A 19,047-nucleotide genomic window follows, 5' to 3' on the forward strand; every position below is an offset into this window, starting at 1 on the left:
ATATTTGAGAAAGCCTCAGGTTCCATGATTAACCACCAAAAGTCCACTCAGCTGCCAATTGGTTACTGGGAAAATATTCAAATACCTATTACTCCTGTTAAAATTTTAGGCCATTGGTATAATAATGAAAACTCACTGGTAAACCCGCAAGAAATTTATGACAAGCTTACTAACATCAAAGAGAAGTGGAATTCCGCCATCATAGACTTCTGGGGTCGAGCCCAAATAATTAAACAACTGATGTGGCCCATCATCTCATACTACCTGCCTCCTTTCCTAGTCCCCACGTCTTGCTTTAAACAATGTGAAACAATCATGTTCAAATTTCTATGGAAAGATAAACTGGATAAAATTAAGCGCATTAAAATGACTCGCCCAACTGATGAAGGTGGCTTAAACATCCCTCTGCTCCCAGAAGCCGTTACATCAGTTCAACTTGATGAATTGAAGAAAACGTTAATCAATCCGGCTCATGTCGGTCATGGCCTCACTACTTACTGGCTTGGCTCGAGATATTGTTCCATATTCAACCTGAAATATGTAGGCCCCCGAAGGAATACCTAAACGTTACAAAAGCTATTCAAAGCCTTTTGCCTCACCTTGGAGATGCCAACTTTTCTTCTCATAAAAGAACCAAAATTTATTCTATGTTAAGGTCCTTGAAAGACCTGGAACCTTTGACCTATGATCAAAAATGTACATGGCGAAATAACAATCTCACCAGTATCTACACTTCAAGGAAACAATTAAACTTCAAGCTAACTCATCAGATCCTTCCAGTTAACCACCGTGTGGCCAAATGGAACAAGTGAACAAAAGATAAATGTGTATTCTGTGAAGAAAAGGAAACCATCAGTCACCTCTTTTATGAATGCTTCACTGCTCAAGCTGTATGGCGTCCGGTCTCGGACAGATTCAACACCTCTATCTCCGCAAGTTTGGCGCTTTTCCTAATACCTGTTCTCACTACCATCTCCAAGAGCCAACAGAATCTACTCCTATTTACCATTATAGAGTTCAGCTTCCACATCTGGAAGATTCGAAATGTTGCCTACTTCCAGAAGTGCAGCGAGGCCTTCCAGACATCATCAGAAGTTTCCGTTCCAGCCTTAAGTATTTCCTTCAGATGAAACTTGAAGAGTTGGGTCCAGATCAATTCAGAAGTCAATGGTGCACCCCAAGTTCCTTGTGCTATCTGTGGAATGATCACCAGATAAAGATTACAATTTAAGTTAAGTATTTTAATTTATAGTAATTTAATGTAATCCCCTTAGCGAGTTAAATTAACTTTTCTGTCGCTTTCACCATGTAAATATCTTACAGTCTTATTTACGATTTATATTTTCTTAACCAATGAAGTACACCATTCAGGTTACTGTTGATTTATGCGTTAAATTCCAAGCTTTATCCTGAATTTTTAGTTTTAATGTATACTTTTAGTTGTTTAAAAGGCAAAGTTAGTAGCCTGCATGTTCTTTTAAAGTCACCTATTTTGTAGAGCAGTTCTGCTCTAAACCAGAAATGATGACTAGGTAACACCGTAAAAGTGATCGGTACTAGTCTGATCTGTTCTTATCAGCTTTGTTAGATAGTGTTTTTCCTGTGCTTATATCTCTCACGGGTCCCATTGGGACCCAAGATATTAAGCTTAGCTAGCTAATTGAAAGTGTAGCATCTGTTCTTACAGAACTACACAGGTCGTGTTAGACCAAAACCCCGGACAGGGGCAACAATAAACACTTTTCTTTTTCAGAGGCGTTGTTGGAAAGTACACTGCACTGGTGACATCAGTCTTTACCTCTAGCTCCCCCTCTACATTTAGGTGTATGAGGGTTATAGCCGGCCGGCTCCAACCGCGAAGAGGACCAGTGCTGGATGTACTTTGGTACTAACCTTGGAGCAGGGATAATAGACTGAAACCAAGTACTATCCTCAACACATTCCCCCGTAACAGTTGCAGAGCTTCTGCTTTCGTATAAAGGAGCTCCGTCCTACTCATTAAATTAGAAATGTCTAAATTAAATAGAACATGTACTGTAAGATTCACATTCAAACAAACGGTCAAAGCAGAAGATTTGGCTGACGCATTAGCCAATGTTGTCAATCCCAGTAAACTATGCAACATCAACTGTTGGGACTACCCCAAAGGCTTGTATGAAGTAACGGCTAAAGACCATTATACCAAAGATCTGAAAGAAGAAGTTACAGTTAATGGAGTAAAATTCCTCCCCAATTCTGTTGGTAGCTCTATTAAATTTATATATCTGAGAAAACTCCCAGCAGAAATAACTGATGACATGATAGTATCTGCATTTAAAATTTACGGCACAGTCCTCAAAATCAACAGAGCTCATTTTTCCAAATACCCCAATTTTGAGCAAGGGGACAAAATAAGCGTTAAACTGAATATGCAACAAACAGTCCCAAACTTGGTATCTATTCAAGGTCATCTAGTCATGGTCTCTTACGATGGCGTGACCAGAGTATGCTCCAAATGTAAACAACTAAACCATGAAGCCAAGGTCTGTCCCAATAACAGATGTGGTAACTGTGACGTTTTTGGTCATTCGCAACTCGTCTGTACAGCTTCCTGCAAAATTTGTCAGGATCCTTCCCATAGAAAGTATGAATGCAGTACGCAATTTATCCCAATAGTATCAAGTGAGGAATTTCCACCACTTCCAATGAAAGTACCTCAGAAACAAAGCGAAACTGAGGAATCTAAAAAAATACACTCCACTGAACCTAGTACCACAACACATGTTACGGATGAAGCCGAACACAATTTTATGCCTCTTAACCCTGCATCAGTTGTATACTCCTCTTCAGAAGAAGGGAAATCTTCCATTATTTCTACAAATACAAAGAAAGCTCCTGAAGCAACGTACCTAACAGAAAGAGAGTGTAGCCTACCCTCATCTTGTCAAGCTATTCCAGAAAATTGTCCACTCGATCTCAGTGAGGACTCATCTGAAGCTATGGAAGAGGAAGCCTCCCTCCCTAGCCAAATCCAGTCATTTGGAGTTTTCGACTCTTCCCCCCGTTCAGAATTCGGTTCGGAGGCTAGACAACTTATCGATGCGACTATGGACGCACATGATACCTGTAAACTCCAAGAAAGTTTAAACCAACCTACGTCGAGTGACATTAAAAATATCCAGAAGTCAAAAATCCCCAAACAAACAGAAAAGAAACCCTTTGGGAATGTAGATATTCCTATGAAAGAGTGACACGTCTGCCTGATACAATTGCCACAGCCTGAATCCCAGGGTCCCAAAAGGACTAGACCAACCTCTGATAATGGGGATACTTCCAGCTCACCAGAGAGAGAACAGAAAAACAAAAAAAAAATAATAACAAAAAACCCAAGAATCAAACCATTACCAAATCCCAGCAATGAGACCAACAACCTCTTTAAGCATAGCTACAATTAATATCCAAGGTTTTAATAACAACAAAAAACAAGAATGGTTATTTAACAATATGATCTATAATAAATGGGATATTATATTTTTACAAGAAACGCACATCAACCAATTGAAAACAGTTAAAAATTTGGAAAACAAATTCAAGGTTAAATCATTCTGGAGTTTCGGAACAAACAGAAGTAAAGAAGTAGCTATTATTTTCAATCCTAACTTCACAGGAAAAATCCTGTTTTCTAAAAGGGATCAAGAAGGACGTATTATTATAGCCCACATCGAAATCAACAACTATAACATTAAACTGGTTAACATTTATGCCCCAACAGATAAAGCTGATAGAAAAAATTTCCTCAAAAATCTGCCTCCATATCTAGACGGTTCGTTTGAAATTATAATGGGCGGGGACTAATTTTGTGATGAATGTATCACAAGATAAAGTAGGAGGAGACCACAAACAAGGGGATTTCGGTAAGTTACAACTGTCAGAAATATGTTTTGAATACAATCTTACAGACTCGTGGAACTTTCTCTACCCCAATAAATCTTGCACCACGTGGAAATCCAGTAGAGGAATCAGGACAAGACTTGACAGAATTTACACCTCTGAAAACCTTACTGCTCTATTGAAACAAAACTTAGTAGACCACTCAAGTTATGCTATGAAAATCTCAGACCATTCAACAGTTGTAGCTACCTTTCTCTTCCCATCTGAATCCTTTTCGGACCGGGCTATTGGAGATGTGATCCCATACTCTTAGAAGAAGACACAAAGAATGAAATCAACCATTTAATTTCGGAGCATCTAAACCTTATATCTGATAATAAAGCAGAATGGGGGGAGAAATTAAAATCTGCCTGTAAAGACAAATTACAAGAAATTTCCCAAAAAAGAAAACAAGATAAGAGATCCAAAGTACAATAACTGTATAGATTCATATTCCTTTTCCAACAAGGAAGTAATAATAGTAATATTCTTCAAATACAACAATCCATTCAAAACTTTAGAAACCAAATAATAGCCCTAGAACAAGAAGATATCAGAACGCAACTCCTGAAATCCAGAAGTAAAAAGGTCGCTGCTGAATATCAATTTACCAGGATTTTCTACACTCAAATTAAAGAAGATAGAAAAAATAAGGATATACAAGAAATTATTCATAATAACATTAGTTCTACCAAAAAGGAACAAATCATTGAAACATTCAAAACCTACTACTCTCAGCTTTACACAGCTGAAAAAGTAGATGAATCCCTATGGCCCAGGCTCCTTCAGAAAAACCCAAAAGTGCCTAACCTCCAGAAAGAATGGCTAGACAGACCCTTTTCTGTACAGGAAATAAAGCTAGCTTTAAAAACCTTCAAAAATCATGCTCCTGGCTCGGACGGCCTCCCCATGGAATTCTACAAAACCTTTCGGCCAAAACTCGCTCCAGCTCTCCTACGGGTATTTGAATACTGCATCACCAGAGGAAATTTGACACCCTCCCAAAAATCGGGAATAATTTCCCTAGTGCCAAAAAAGGGAAACCTCAAAGATATCAAAAATTGGAGACCAATAACCTTATTAAACTCAGACTATAAAATTTTAACTAAATGTATTTCCCTCCGTCTAGCGCAAGTACTTCCAACTATCTTAAATAACAACGAAGCAAGTGCAGTTCCAGGAAGAGCAAGCTCACATAACGTTCTTTTCCTTCGGGACACCATATCTTACCTGAAATACAAAGAAATCCCAGCTGTTCTCATATCTTTGGACCAAAGTAAAGCTTTTGACAGAGTGTGCCATAATCTCCTGTATGAATCTCTCATACAGCACAATATTGGTCCGTCTCTGCTTCACACGATTAGAACCGTCTATCATGATAAAAACAGTAAACTTCTGATAAATGAAACATTGTCCGAGCCTATTAAGATTACAAGAGGAGTTCGTCAAGGATGTCCTCTCTCCCCCACCCTCTATGTTATCTACATTGAAATTCTGGCAAATCTAATTAGAAACTCCCCAGAAATAAATTGTGTGGAATTTCCTCCAATAGTTGGTCCACCCCTTAAAGTTCTAATATATGCAGATGATATCAACATTATAATCAGAAATGAAGCCTCAAAAGAAAGTCTCTCACACATTATCAAAACTTTTGAAACTGCATCGGGCTCAAAAATTAATAAAGACAAAACAGCCACTCTCCCCATAGGTTTCTGGCCGGATATCCTATCTCCCAACCCTCCAACCAAAATATTAGGCATGTACTTTAATAATGAGAACACTCTTGTCAACCAGGAAGAAATTTTAGGGAAACTCCAACAAACCAAACTGAAATGGGAGTCAAACATCTTAGACTTCAATGGCAGAGCCCAAATAATAAAGCAAATTATGATCCCTACCTTCTCATACTATGTGTCCCCTTTTACTACCACAAAACTCTTTATTAAAAAATGTGAAAAGATCATTTTCAATTTTTTTTTTGGAAAAACAAAAAGAATCAAAATGACAAGAACAACAGAGAATGGTGGTGTTAATATTCCGTTATTAGCAGAACACATCATGGCAATTAGGTTAAGTGAGCTCTTCAAAAGCCTGATCAACCCTAACCATATTGCGCATGGCTTGATAAAGTACTGGCTTGGATTAAGACATTGCAAAACTTTTAATATAACCTATTACGGTCCACAAGCAATTTTTCCTCCGAGTGAATACCAGGCTACACTTAACTCCCTGAACTCCATCATACCCCGCTTGCAAGTCCCTATACTTTCTAACAAAAGAACATTAATTTACCAAAGCTTAAGAAATGTAAGACACTGAAATCCCATCAATTGAAGATATAACAACATGGAAACACAACACCCTTCCTTGTTTGTATGCTACAAGAAAATTGCTTAACTTCAAAATTACTCACAAGATCCTTCCAGTAAATCATCTCGTATCTTGGAGATAGATTTAATACTACTATCACCCAGAACCTGGCACTCAATCTAATAGACTTACTTACTAACATCTCCAAAAATCAAAGAAGACGCCTCATTTATGTCATCATCGAATTTAGATTCCATATTTGGAAGATCCGTAATGCGGCGTACTACAACAAATGCAAGAAGGGACTTCCAGACATTATAAGAAGCTGCAGAAATAGTATTAAGAACTTTATTACAATGAGACTTGAAGAGTTAGGCCCGGCTGAGTTCTGCAAACAATGGTGTGTTCCTTCAATCATTTCTTATTTGTGGAATAACCAGGTAAGGATTAAAATTTAACCTTTTATTCTTCCTACTTTACTCCCTGTTACCTAAATTCTCTTGTATGTAGTTATAAAATTCCTTTTCTGGTTCTCACAATAGAGCCAAGGAAGAAGCACTCTGAGGCCAAAAATAGCAACCATTTCATTAGTTACAACATAATCTAATCTCTTAAATATTATGAAATTAACCAGTATTTTCCTGTTAACCCTTAAGTTACAAATAGAGTAAATGTAATCAAAAGTTGCTTACCTTGCACGCTTCAAGTTTACCCGGAACCTAGAGTTTTTCAACTCTAATACAGAAATGATGACCGGCTAACACCACACCACCGTGAATGTACTAGTCTGATCTGATATAAGTGCAATAAAAGCTTCTTCTTGGCCTTTTGGCTCAGATCAAAGTGTAGTATCCGTTCTTATCCGCAAAGGTTGATTTGGTGCTAGCAGCTTGGATATCTATATGGTTCCCTTTTGGGAACCTGGATATCATAAGCTGTTAGACTAAAAAACAGTGTAGTACCTGTTATTTTAACAGTGCTTACAAGGTCTATTAAAGACCAAAACCCCGGACTGGGGCAAGGACAAACACTTTTTTATTTCAGTGGTGATTGAAGTTCTCCATTGCACAGGCCTATCAGCTTGTACATTCTTTGCCCCCTCTGCATACATGCGTGTCAGAGGTTATAGCCGGCAGGCTCCACCCGCCAGGTAGACCAGTGGTGTGTCTTCACAATTAGTGCTAAAGAGATACAAGTTCAGACCTAGAGAGACTTCCTCACTTGCCTCCGTAACAAAATAGTCCCACCGCCTTCTATAAGGTTTGGACTGACCGACACTAAATTGTAGTATAGTATCTGTTCTAAGAGCTGTCTTGTATGTATATAAAGCTAAATATGTATGTATGTATAAAGCTAAATGAACACCATGGCAAACAGTAAACTAGCTAGAGAATTATCTCATAGGTATATACTTTTCCAAAAATCTGTCCTTCCAGAAATAGTTGCGGATGTCTTAGTTGATCTGGTTGGAGTCAACATTAAAAATATTAATTGCTGGGACTTCCCCAAAGGCCTGTATTGAGTCATCACCGCCAGTTTTTTGTCTAAAGATAAACTTTTGGAAACACCTTTAGTGTTAGGAGAGGAAGAGTTCTTTCCCATCACCATTGGTGGTGGAGGACTCAAGTTTGTTTACCTCAGGAAACTGCCTGCAGAAGTAGACGACGTAACTATAACTATAAAAAACACCTTCCAACAGTTCGGACAAGTTTTAGCAGTAGTTAGAAGTAATTTCACTAAGTAGCTTACTATCGAACAAGGGGACAAAATTTATGTTAAAATCCTTATATGAAGAAAACCATCCCAAACTTTATCAGCATCAGTGGTCATACAATAATGACTAATTACCAAGGAGTAACTCGATTGTGCAGTCGATGTCAGCAAGAAGGACACCCTGCCAATGACTGTCCACTCAATAGATGTAACTGCTCCACAATTGGTCACTCACAACTGAATTGCGAGGAACCTAGACCATAAAAAATTCCAGTGTAAAGCAAAGAAAAATTTAACAGTATCTTTGGAGGACTTTCCTCCTATTGACAATCACTATAAAAGTGACAACGATCAACTAATTCCTCATTCAAAGAAAATGTCATTTCAGAAAACCTAGTATAAGACTTATTATCTCTCCACTCTACCTCTATGGAAAGTACTAATATGGTAGAAAGCTTTCTGTTAAGGCAAGGTTAAAGAGTCCCAAGACACCACACAAAAGGCAATACAAAAAAAAAGAAGGAAAAAGTGTGGTTCTGAAAGATATTTTAACTCCTAGAGCAACGTCTACCAAAAATTCAGTTAAAGAAGTGAAAGAGAAAGAATCCCGTTCCTCCGTTGACATGAAGAAAGCAACGAAATGTCAAGATAACCCTGTGACAATTCAGGAAAGTTCCCAAAAAAAAGAATACCTTCAGACCAACCAAGGAATAAATGGTACTCCAAAAGTGAAGAGGAAATGGAAACTAACCAAAGGCCAGAGACTACCAACAAAATAGTTAATTCACAAGATCAAGAAATCAGTGCTCCGTCACATGCTTCCCCTACTCACCTAAAGTCCGAATGGTTGGCCTTCAGGAAGTCTCTAGGATTTACAAACTGGCAATACTTACCGAATGCTAATAAATACAAACGTTTCTTGTTTTGATAAGAATCCAGAATGTGAAAAGGAATTCGATTTGCTAGAACAGATCTATAGTCAACAAACCCCTTTTAGCGTTCAGCTTGCATTAAGTGAAGAAGAAAGTTATGAGAACCTTCATGATATATATGTTCGCCTAATACACAAAGTGGGTACTTCTATCATCAAAGGAAAGCAATTTAATGAGAACATACCCATCCCGAAGTTGCAGCGTGTTTACTTGGAGTTACAGTTATTCAATAGCCACATACTACCTTTTACCGATGCACCACAACTAATTAGAATCCCCAAATACCAGAGTATGTTTGAAGATTTGCTCTTCAAAGCCCAATACAGTTTAAAAAATTTCAAAAAAGATGGGAATACCACGGAAATGCAAGTAGCTTCGGTGCAATCTAGTGACATTGAAGCTTCCGTTCTTAAAAGAATAAGATCCAAAAACAGTGATGCAAGTAGTTGCCCACTTCCGGATAGCACCAAAAAGAATAAAAACAAGAAAACAATTTTAAAGCCAAATTTATTAAAAGTTATTAAATTTAATTAAATTTTGGTACTATCTTAGTCTTTAAAGTATAATAATTTATTATATAACAGTTTAAAATTAATTACCTTTAAAGTGTCCTTTGCTAATTTAATTTTATTAATTTACTCTGTTCTTGTGGTCTTGGGAAGTTGCTTTAACACACTCCTCCAGACAACAGGGTCAATTCTTTTTTTTTTTCCTTTTAGGCCATTAGCTGGGACAGTCGATGAAGTCACATACAGAGACTGTTTACGTGCTAAGCGTTTTTATAGACTCTTTTCCAAAGTTAGGATATTATAAAGGTTATTACTGCCACCTCGCGGGCGTGGTGTTTTCTCACTTCCCCACGAAAGGCAGGGTTAGGCAAAAGTTAGTAGGTTAGTGGATTCTAGAATCCACCTTCCTTAAAAGTTTACCCACACTTCCTAAGAGCTGTTTAGCTCTTGAACAGAAATGATGACTGGATAAATTCTTTAACCAAAGTGATCGGTACTCAGCTGATCTGTTCTTAACTTCTTATAATGTCCAGTAAGCCTTTTTTGCATTTGTTGTAATATGCTATGTTACGAATTTTCCAGATATGGAATCTGAATTCAATTATGGTGAAAATGAGTAGTCTACTTTGGTTTTTGGACATGTGCACAGGTAGTTCTATTAGTCTAAGTGCCAGGTTAGGAGTGATTGTAGTATTAAATCTGTCCCCGACAAGTCGCCAGACCTCTTGAGCAGTGAAACAATTAAAAAACAGATGAGAGATGGTTTCGCGTTCTCCACAGAATACACATTGGTCAGTTACTCGTCTATTCCATTTAGATACTAGATGATTCACTGGGATGATCTTATGAGTAATTTTGAAGTTGAGCAATTTTCTAGTAGAATACAAGAACGTGAGGGTATTGTTTTTCCATGTGGTTGTATCTTCAATTGTTGGTTTTTCTGTGTCCTTCAAATTTCTTAAACTATGGTATATTGTTCATCTTTTATTAGAGAGTATTGGATCTTGCAAGAAAGGTAGGATAATGTTGAGGGAATTAATTATGTCCCGGTAGTCCTTCGGAGGAAAGATTGCTTGTGGACCAGAATACGTGATGTTAAAAGATTTACAATACCTTGACCGCCAGTACTTTTTCAGGCCATGAGCAATGTGAAGAGGGTTGGTTAGGGTTTTAAAGAGCTCTCCTAAACGAATTGCAGTGATGTGTTCCTCTAATAATGGTATGTTAAAACCACCATTCTCTATTGATCTTGTCATTTTAATTCTTTTGATTTTGTCTTTTCTGTTTTTCTAAAAGAAATTGATGATTATTTTTTCACATTTTTTTATAAAGTGTTTTGTAGTAGTAAAAGGAGTCACATAGTACGAGAAGATAGGGATCATAATTTGTGCTCTGCCGTTAAAGTGTAAAATGCATGACTCACATTTGAGCTTGGTTTTCTGAAGTTTGTCCAAAATTTCTTCCTGGTTGGGTAGTGTGTTTTCATTATTGAAGTATAAACTTCAATAATGAAATTTTATGAGTAGCCTGCTGTTTATATCGTGGTAAACGGCCTTTATTGTGTGAAGAAGTGACGGACTAATATCATGCTCTGTGAGAGATTCAAACAATAGGTTATGGCACACTCTGTCAAAGGCTTTACTTTGGTCCAAGGAGATTAGTAAAGCTGGAATTTCTTTCTATTTTAGGTAGGATATGGTGTCACGGAGAAGAAAAACGTTGTGAGAGCTTGCTCTTCCTGGAACAGCGCATGCTTGGTTATTGCTTAAAATGGTTGGGAGTACTTGTGACAGACGTAGGGAAACACATTTTTTTAAGATTTTATGGTCAGAATTTAGTAAAGTTATTGGCCTCCAATTTTTGATGTCTTTTAGGTTTCCTTTCTTGTGGACTATGGAGATTATTCCCGATTTTTGAGAGTTAGTCAAATTCCCTCTGTTGATGCAGAATGCAAACACCTGTAGGAGAGCTGGACCGAGTTTTGGCCAGAATGTTTTGTCGAATTCAATAGGGAGAACGTCCGACCCTGGCGCAGAATGGTTTTTGAACGTTTTCAACGCGGACTTTAGTTCAGGTAAAGAAAATGGTCTGTCAAGCCATTCTTTCTGAAAATTGAGCACTTTGGGGTTCTGTTGTAGTAGCCAGGGCCATAAAGATCCGTCGACCTTTTCAGTAGTATATAGTTGAGAGTAATAAGATTTGAAGGCCTCAATAATATGTTCCTTTTTAGTAGAACAGATATTGTTATGAATAATTTCCTGTATAATTTTGTTTTTCCTGTCTTCTTTGATTTGAGCATAGAAGGACCTGGTGAATTGACACTCAGCTGAAACTTTTTTGATTCTAGATTTAAGGAGTTGAGTTCTGATATCTTGTTCTAGGGCTATTATCTGATTTCTATAATTTTGGATGGTTTGTTGAATTTGGGGGATATTGATATTATTACTTCCATGTTGAAAAAGGTATATAAATCTGTAGAGTTGTTTTACTTTGGATCTCGTATTCTGTTTTATTTTTTTGGAGATTTCTTGTAATTTGCATTTACAGGAACATTTTAAATTTTCCCACCATTCCGCTTTGTCATCAGTGATGAGTTCCATTTGTTGTGAAATTAATTGGTTGATTTCTTTCTTTGTGTCTTCTTCCAGGAGTAGAGGATTGCATCTCCAATATCCTGATCCGAAGAAAGATTCAGAGGGGAAGAGAAAGGTAATTACCACGGTTGAGTGGTCTGAAATTTTCATCACATTACTTGTGTTGTCTACTAAGTTTTCTTTCAAGAGAACTGTAAGGTTTTCAGAAGTATAGAGTCGGTCAAGCCTTGTATAGACTCCTCTGCTTGATCTCCAAGTGGTGCAAATTTTATCGGGGTAAAGAAAATTCCACGAATCAATAAGGTTGTACTCGTAGTATAATTCTGCCAATTGTAGTTTTCCGAAGTCACCTTGCTTGCGATCGCCTCCTACTTTATCTTGTGATAGATTCATGACAAAATTAAAGTCACCACCCATTATGGTTTCAAACGGCCCGTCTAGGTATGGAGGAAGGTTTTTTAAGAAGTTTTTTCTATCAGCAGTATCAAGTACTTTTTGTTAATGAGACTCGAAGAGCTGGGCCGCCGGAGTTCAGTAGACAATGGTGTGTTCCTCCATGCCTCACTTACCTATGGAACAACAAGGTAAGAATTAAAATCTGACCACTTTCTCTTTCCTTTACCCAATCTCTTTAACCTAATTTTCACTGTTATTTAGCCATGGAATTCTTTTTACTATTTGTCCCAATATAGCCAAGAAAGAATCTTTCTGAGGCCACCATTTAGCAACCATTCTAATTCGTAAAGTATAACCTATTATCCCAGGTATTAAGAAATTAACTAGTATATGTTTTAGCTCTTAAGTTGTAAATTGACCAAATGTAATCTTAGGTTGCACACTTCTCGCACTTCAAGTTTACCCTGAACCTAGAGTTTTTCAACTCTAATACAGAAATGATGACTGGGTAACACCATACCACCGTGAATTGTACTAGTCTGATCTGTTCTTATCAGCTTGGATATCTGCATGGGTCCCTAATGGGAAACTAGATATAAGCTGATAGACTAAGCTAAAGTGTAGTACCTGTTATCTAACAGTACTTCTTAGGTCCTTGCGACTTAAAAACCCCGGACTGGGGCAAAGATAAACTATTTTTTTCAGAGGTGATGGAAGTCTTGAATTCCATTGGTCTTCCAGCTTGTTTACCTCAGCACAATCGTGTTTGAGGATATAGCCGGCAGGCTCCACCCGCTACGAAGACCAGAGGTGGCCGTGTGTATCACAGTTAGGGCCACGGTATACAAAGCTCAGACCAAGTGAGGCTTCGTCATATTCCACCGTAACACCTGCAGTACCACCGTCTACTATAAGGTTGGACTGTCCAACACTGACCCAACTTTGTAGTATCTGTTCTTAGAAATTGCTGTCTTTTATTTATATTTATTTATTTATTATAAAGCAGTCAACCTAGAAAAGTAGTATCTGTTCTCTCAATTTGCTGTCTTATATATCTTATATATATATATACAGTAAACCTTCCTATAACGCGGAGCAAAAATTACGACAGCCCTCCTATAACGCGATTTCCGTTCAACATTCCATCAACTTAATTGGTTTAAGAAGATTCTCTATAGCATGAATTTATTTGTATTAAATTTTTACAGTTGCAATTAACGGGGAATTCCCTTCTTTTTGGTGAAGGTACATCACCATTTTCCAATTTCAGTTATCAGGGAATTCCCCTATAAGCGAAGAAACAATGCGAGATTGTTCACAGTACTCTGTTTTAATGCTTAAAATAGACCGTATGATTGGCTGTTGCGTATTTGCGTGAATTTTTTTTTTATCCAATAGCGCTGCCGAACTTTCGCTGTTGCAACCACCCACTTTGTCATCAATTTTAACTGCAACTTAGCAGGAAACTGTCTGTAAATCCGTGCTGACGTACATATCACGATTAGTGTTCAATAAAGTGCCTTTTGCTCGCTTAATTTGTGTTATCGTAATTGGACAACATTACACAATACTGTAGGTAATATTTTTTATTTGTTGTAAAATAGTTGTTAACCCCAGGTTTGCATACTGTCAGACACAAAAGAAACAAGAAAACAGTTAAAAAGAGTTTATATCTCTTGAGGACAAAATCCAAATTTTAAATCGTTTAAAGGGTGGAGAAAAAATATCGTCTGTTGCAAGATCGATAAATTTGAATTAATCTGCAATTCGAACCGTAGAGAAAAATGCGGAAAAGATAAGGAAAACTATGGCAGATGGCTGTCTGTTAGGTGCGAAACGTGTCACCCGCACGCGAAACATTAATATGTTTAAAATGGAACGAGCATTGATGATCTGGTTGGAAGACTGTATAGCCAAAAAGATTCCAATGAGTGGAAATCTTATCAAATCTTACGCAGAAAGAATCAAACTGATTAACAAGTGATTTTACTTACTTCCGAGTTTCACTCCACGCGGTTCCCATATAACGCCGTACGAATCAATCTGATTCGTACTAATTCTGAGTTTCTTATAATGCGGTATACGGTTTCCATATAACTCGCACGAATTAACCTGGTTTGCACGTTAAATCTGAGTTTCTTATAACGCGGTACGAATTAATCGCGTTATAGGAGGGTTGATTGTATATAAAGCAATCTAAAAACTAACAAGTAGTATCTGTTCTAACTATCCTTTTAAAGTCATGGCAAACAGCAAACTCATTCGAGATTTAACAGTATGATATACTTTCAAAAAAGCAGTCCAGCCAGAAGGCTTAGCGGGTGCTTTAGCCAAAATCATTGATGTTAACAGTATTAAAAATATAAATTGCTGGGATTACCAGAAAGGACTTTACGAAGTTACCACCACTAACTATAAAGCCAAAGACAGTCTTTTGAAACACCAGTAGAATTTGAAAATCAAAGGTTTTTTCCCAACACCATAGGTGGCGGAGGTTTTAAGTTTGTCTACCTTAGAAAACTTCCAGCGGAAATTGATGACTTAACATTAAAAAAATACTTTCCAAGAGTTCGGCCATGTCATAGCAGTGGTTAGAAGCAATTTCACCAAGTACCCTACTATTGAGCAAGGGGATAAAATTTATGTTAAAGTCATTATGAAAAAAACTATCCCAAACTTCATAACAATTAAAGGTTACACTATAATGACCAACTATCAAGGGATGACAAGATTGTGCAGTAGATGCCAACAAGGAGGTCACCCTGCAAAAGACTGCCCCTCAAACAGATGTGGCAACTGTGAAACTTTAGGACAGTCTCAACCCAACTGTACTTCTCCTTGTAAAAAATGTGGAAATTCTTTTCATAGAAGATACCAATGTGTACAACCAAAGACAACATCAGTAGTAGTGTCTGTAGAGGATTTCCCCCCTCTAAAACCTACAACAGAAAATATCCCCACTCAGCCTACACCCAAAAGTGCTCCTTCTACCTCAGACAAGAAATTTTCTAAGGTTGTGGAAGAAAGTACAAAGCTGTCTTCTATAGAGGAGGAAGGAATTCTTCTAAACCCTTGGTTATTGACGCTCTAAAAATACTTCAAAAGAAAATCAAAGTTCCAGATCTAGACCCTATTAGGGAAGAATATGTTTCCATATTAGAAGAAATGTTCAATAATCCTGATCCTGAAGGTGATATTGAAATTCTTAATAGACAATATGAGATGCTTGAATTACTAAAGTCAGAAGAAATTTGTAACAACCCCCACAATTCAAGAAAGTAGTAAAAAAACTAATAATAACAAAGTAAAGTTAATGAAACTGTTCAGTCATTGTCGATGGCATGGCTGTCCAAAACTCAGAAAAAGTGGGTCCTAAGAGACCTAGATCAACCAGTGGAGACACTGACGTTTCTAAAAGTTCTGATCAAGTTAAGAAAAAGTATAAAAAGAAAAACACAACAATAACAATTTCGTAAGGTAACTTTTATTTCTTACTTTAAAGTTTTCTTTCTTGTTAAAAGGTGATAAATTGTAAATTAATAATTTAAAGTTAAATTTAAACTGCCTTGCTATCTTTTTTTTAATTTTCCTTGTCCCAGTTTCTTGAAAGGATGCGATGCATGCTTCTCAAGACAACAGGGCCAATTTTTTTTTTTTAATGTAGACTAATAGCAGGGTCAGTCAATGAAGTTGTATACAGAGACTGTCAGTTGCTAAAGTTATAGAATGTTTTTAAAGTTTTAGGTATAAATTTTTGGAGGTGGTTTTCTCGTGGAGGTGGGGTAGCGAGAAAACTCGCTACCCCACGTAATGCAGGTATAGGCAAAAAGTTAGGTTTTGGTTTAGGGATTATAGAATTCCTTCTCTGAAAGTTTACCAACATTTCACAAAGAGTTTTTTAGCTCTTGAACAGAAATGATGACTGGGTAAATACTTTAACCAAAGTGATCGGTACTCGGCTGATTTGTTCTTATCAGTTTAGGATAGTTTGTTCCTCACTGCTTAATTTCTATCACGGGTCTCTTTGGGACCCAAGATATTAAGCTTTTAGTTAGCTAGCTCAAAGTGTAGTCTCTGTTCATACAGATTTACACTGGTCTTGACGGACCTAAGCCCTGGACAGGGGTAATATCAAACTATTTTTTTCAGAGGTGCTAGCGAGTTTTACACTGCACTGGTTTATACCAGAGAGTCTCTTTTGCTCCTCCTCTACACGAAAAGTGTACGAGGTACATAGCTGTTACGAGGACCAGTGGTGGTTTTACTTGGTATAGTAAGAGAAAAGCCAACTCTCTGAGACCAAGTAAAACCGCTACACAATCCCTCCGTAACAATTATCAGTTCTACCGCCTATTATAAGGTAGAACTGTCCAACATAACTAAGTTTCTATACAGTATTTTGCTATTATAAATAAAGAAAAAATGTCAAGATTAAAATGAGACCTCACAGTCAGATTTTCCTTTAAAAAGTAATCAAGCCAGAAGATCTTGCAGACACTGCTGTCAAAGTTATTGATGTTAAAAAGATTCAGAACATAAACTGCTGGGATTACCAGAAAGGCTTGTATGAGATAACAACTTGTGACCAAAATTCAAAAGATAAGTTAAACCAAGGCGTTCTCCTTGAAGGAGAAAAATTTATACCTATTTCAATAGGCAGTAATATCAGATTCATTTATCTCCAGAAACTTCCTGCAGAGATAACAGACGCCATCCGCATTTACTAAATACGGAAATGTCCTTCATGTGGAAAGACCAAAATTTGAAAAATACCCTAGTATCGAACAAGGCGACAGAATCTATGTTAAACTTGAGATGAAGGAAACAGCTCCAAACTTCATTAACATCAGGGGATACCATGTCATGGCGAGCTATAGTGGAATGACGAGACTGTGCAGCAGATGTAACAAAGAGGACTACACAGCTAAAGACTGCCCCTCAAAATATATGCCGAAATTGTAGCACAGTTGGCCACTCACAGTTAACCTGTAAGGAACCATGTCAAAACTGGAAGGAACCTTCACACAAGAAATATCAATGTACAAATCCTTCACCAGCATATCTTTCTAAGGATGCATTCCCGACTTTAGAAGAATCACAAAAAAGTTGATAAACAAACACCTCACGTTCTTAAAGATAATCAAAATGTCTTAGACAAAGACAATGTAAAGTTACTCCGACAACATCATTCCAAGTTGAGACATACCTTAGATGATGACCAATCCTCTCCCCTCCGGTAGGTAATGTCTCAACAAACATACCACCGTCTAACTCCAGTGATGTAGAAACTCCTTTGTCTGAATCTATGGACTTAGAGATCTCCTCTGTAAACTCAGAGCTATCTCAAAAAGAACCCATTCCTTGTCAACAAGAGTTTAATGCTCACAAGACTTTAAAGAAACTACAAGATAGTCATGATCCAGAGTTACTAGCGGTTTTAGAACAAGGTAAAAAAATTGAAAAGTTACAGCAAGCTCGTCAGGACGAAGATCGAGCCAACTTAACAACACAAACGTATGAAGAACTAAATGGTATTTCTACATTCAATTATGACAAAGTCGGTTCAGTTAAAACTCCAGTATGCTTATTGAAAATATTGATCAGCAGGCAACCGGAAATCTAGGCCCTAAAAGGCCAAGATCCAGCTCCCGAAGTGGCGACTGACAAGTCACGATGTTGATCCCAAACACAAAAAAATTAAAAAACCAAGTATCTAATCATCAACAATGAAGAAGTCAATCATATTGAAAATAGTTACTCTTAATATCCAAGGATTTAATAATAAAAAAAAAATTGGTTCTATAAATACATGATCCATCACAATTGGGACATAATTTTTCTTCAAGGACCTACATAGACCAACCAAAGTCCGTTAAAAATATTGAAAGTCAGTATTCATTTAAATCGTTTTGGAGTTTCGGGTCTAACCGAAGAAGAGGAGTAGCCATCATTTTTAACTCTAACTTTAAGGGACAAATCCTTTACTCTAGAAGAGATCAAGACAGTAGAATTATATCCGTTAACATTAAAATCAATAATCAAAGTATTAAACTAGTTAATATTTATGCCCCTACAGATAAAGCTTTAAGAAAAACCTATCTCCATATTTAGACGGTACTTTCGAGATCATTCTTGGTGGAGACTTCAACTTTGTTATGGATATTGTCCAAGACAAAAAAGGAGGACACCCCAATCAAGGTGATGTCGGTAAACACCAGTTATCAGAGCTGTGCTATGAATATAATCTATCAGACAGTTGGAATATTCTCCATCCAGGAAAAAAATGCACTACTTGGAAATCCAGCAGAGTTGTCAATACCAGATTAGACCGTCTGTATATATCACAAAACCTAATACATTCTTTAAAACAAAATAATGTTGACCGTATGAGCAACTCAATGAAGATTTCATATCATGCTATAGTCGTAATAACTTTACATTTTCCCTCCCAGAATTCTTTTGGAACCGAATATTGGCGATATAATCCGACATTACTTGAAAATGAAAACATTAAAAAAGAAATAAATCATTTACTCAGCGAAGAAACTAAGGAAACTAATACAGAAAATAAAGCTTTGTGGTGGGACAACCTCAAAAAAACATGTAAATCCAATCTTCAAAATCTCTCAGCTGAAATAAAACAAAACACCAAGAAAAAATAAGTTATTTATTTCAACTAATCCG

At 37.1% G+C, this 19,047-nt stretch overlaps 1 pseudogene; it reads left to right on the plus strand.

The window, feature by feature from the left end:
- Nucleotides 1-7,031: 7,031 nt before the first annotated feature.
- Nucleotides 7,032-7,168, plus strand: LOC150093558 (U2 spliceosomal RNA; annotated as a pseudogene).
- The last annotated feature ends 11,879 nt before the right edge of the window (nucleotides 7,169-19,047 follow it).

This window comes from Typopeltis vanoorti, chromosome 24, assembly GCF_054136105.1.
Source record: "Typopeltis vanoorti isolate ZY-2024b chromosome 24, IOZ_Tvanoo_1.0, whole genome shotgun sequence".
Lineage (NCBI taxonomy): Eukaryota > Metazoa > Arthropoda > Arachnida > Uropygi > Thelyphonidae > Typopeltis > Typopeltis vanoorti.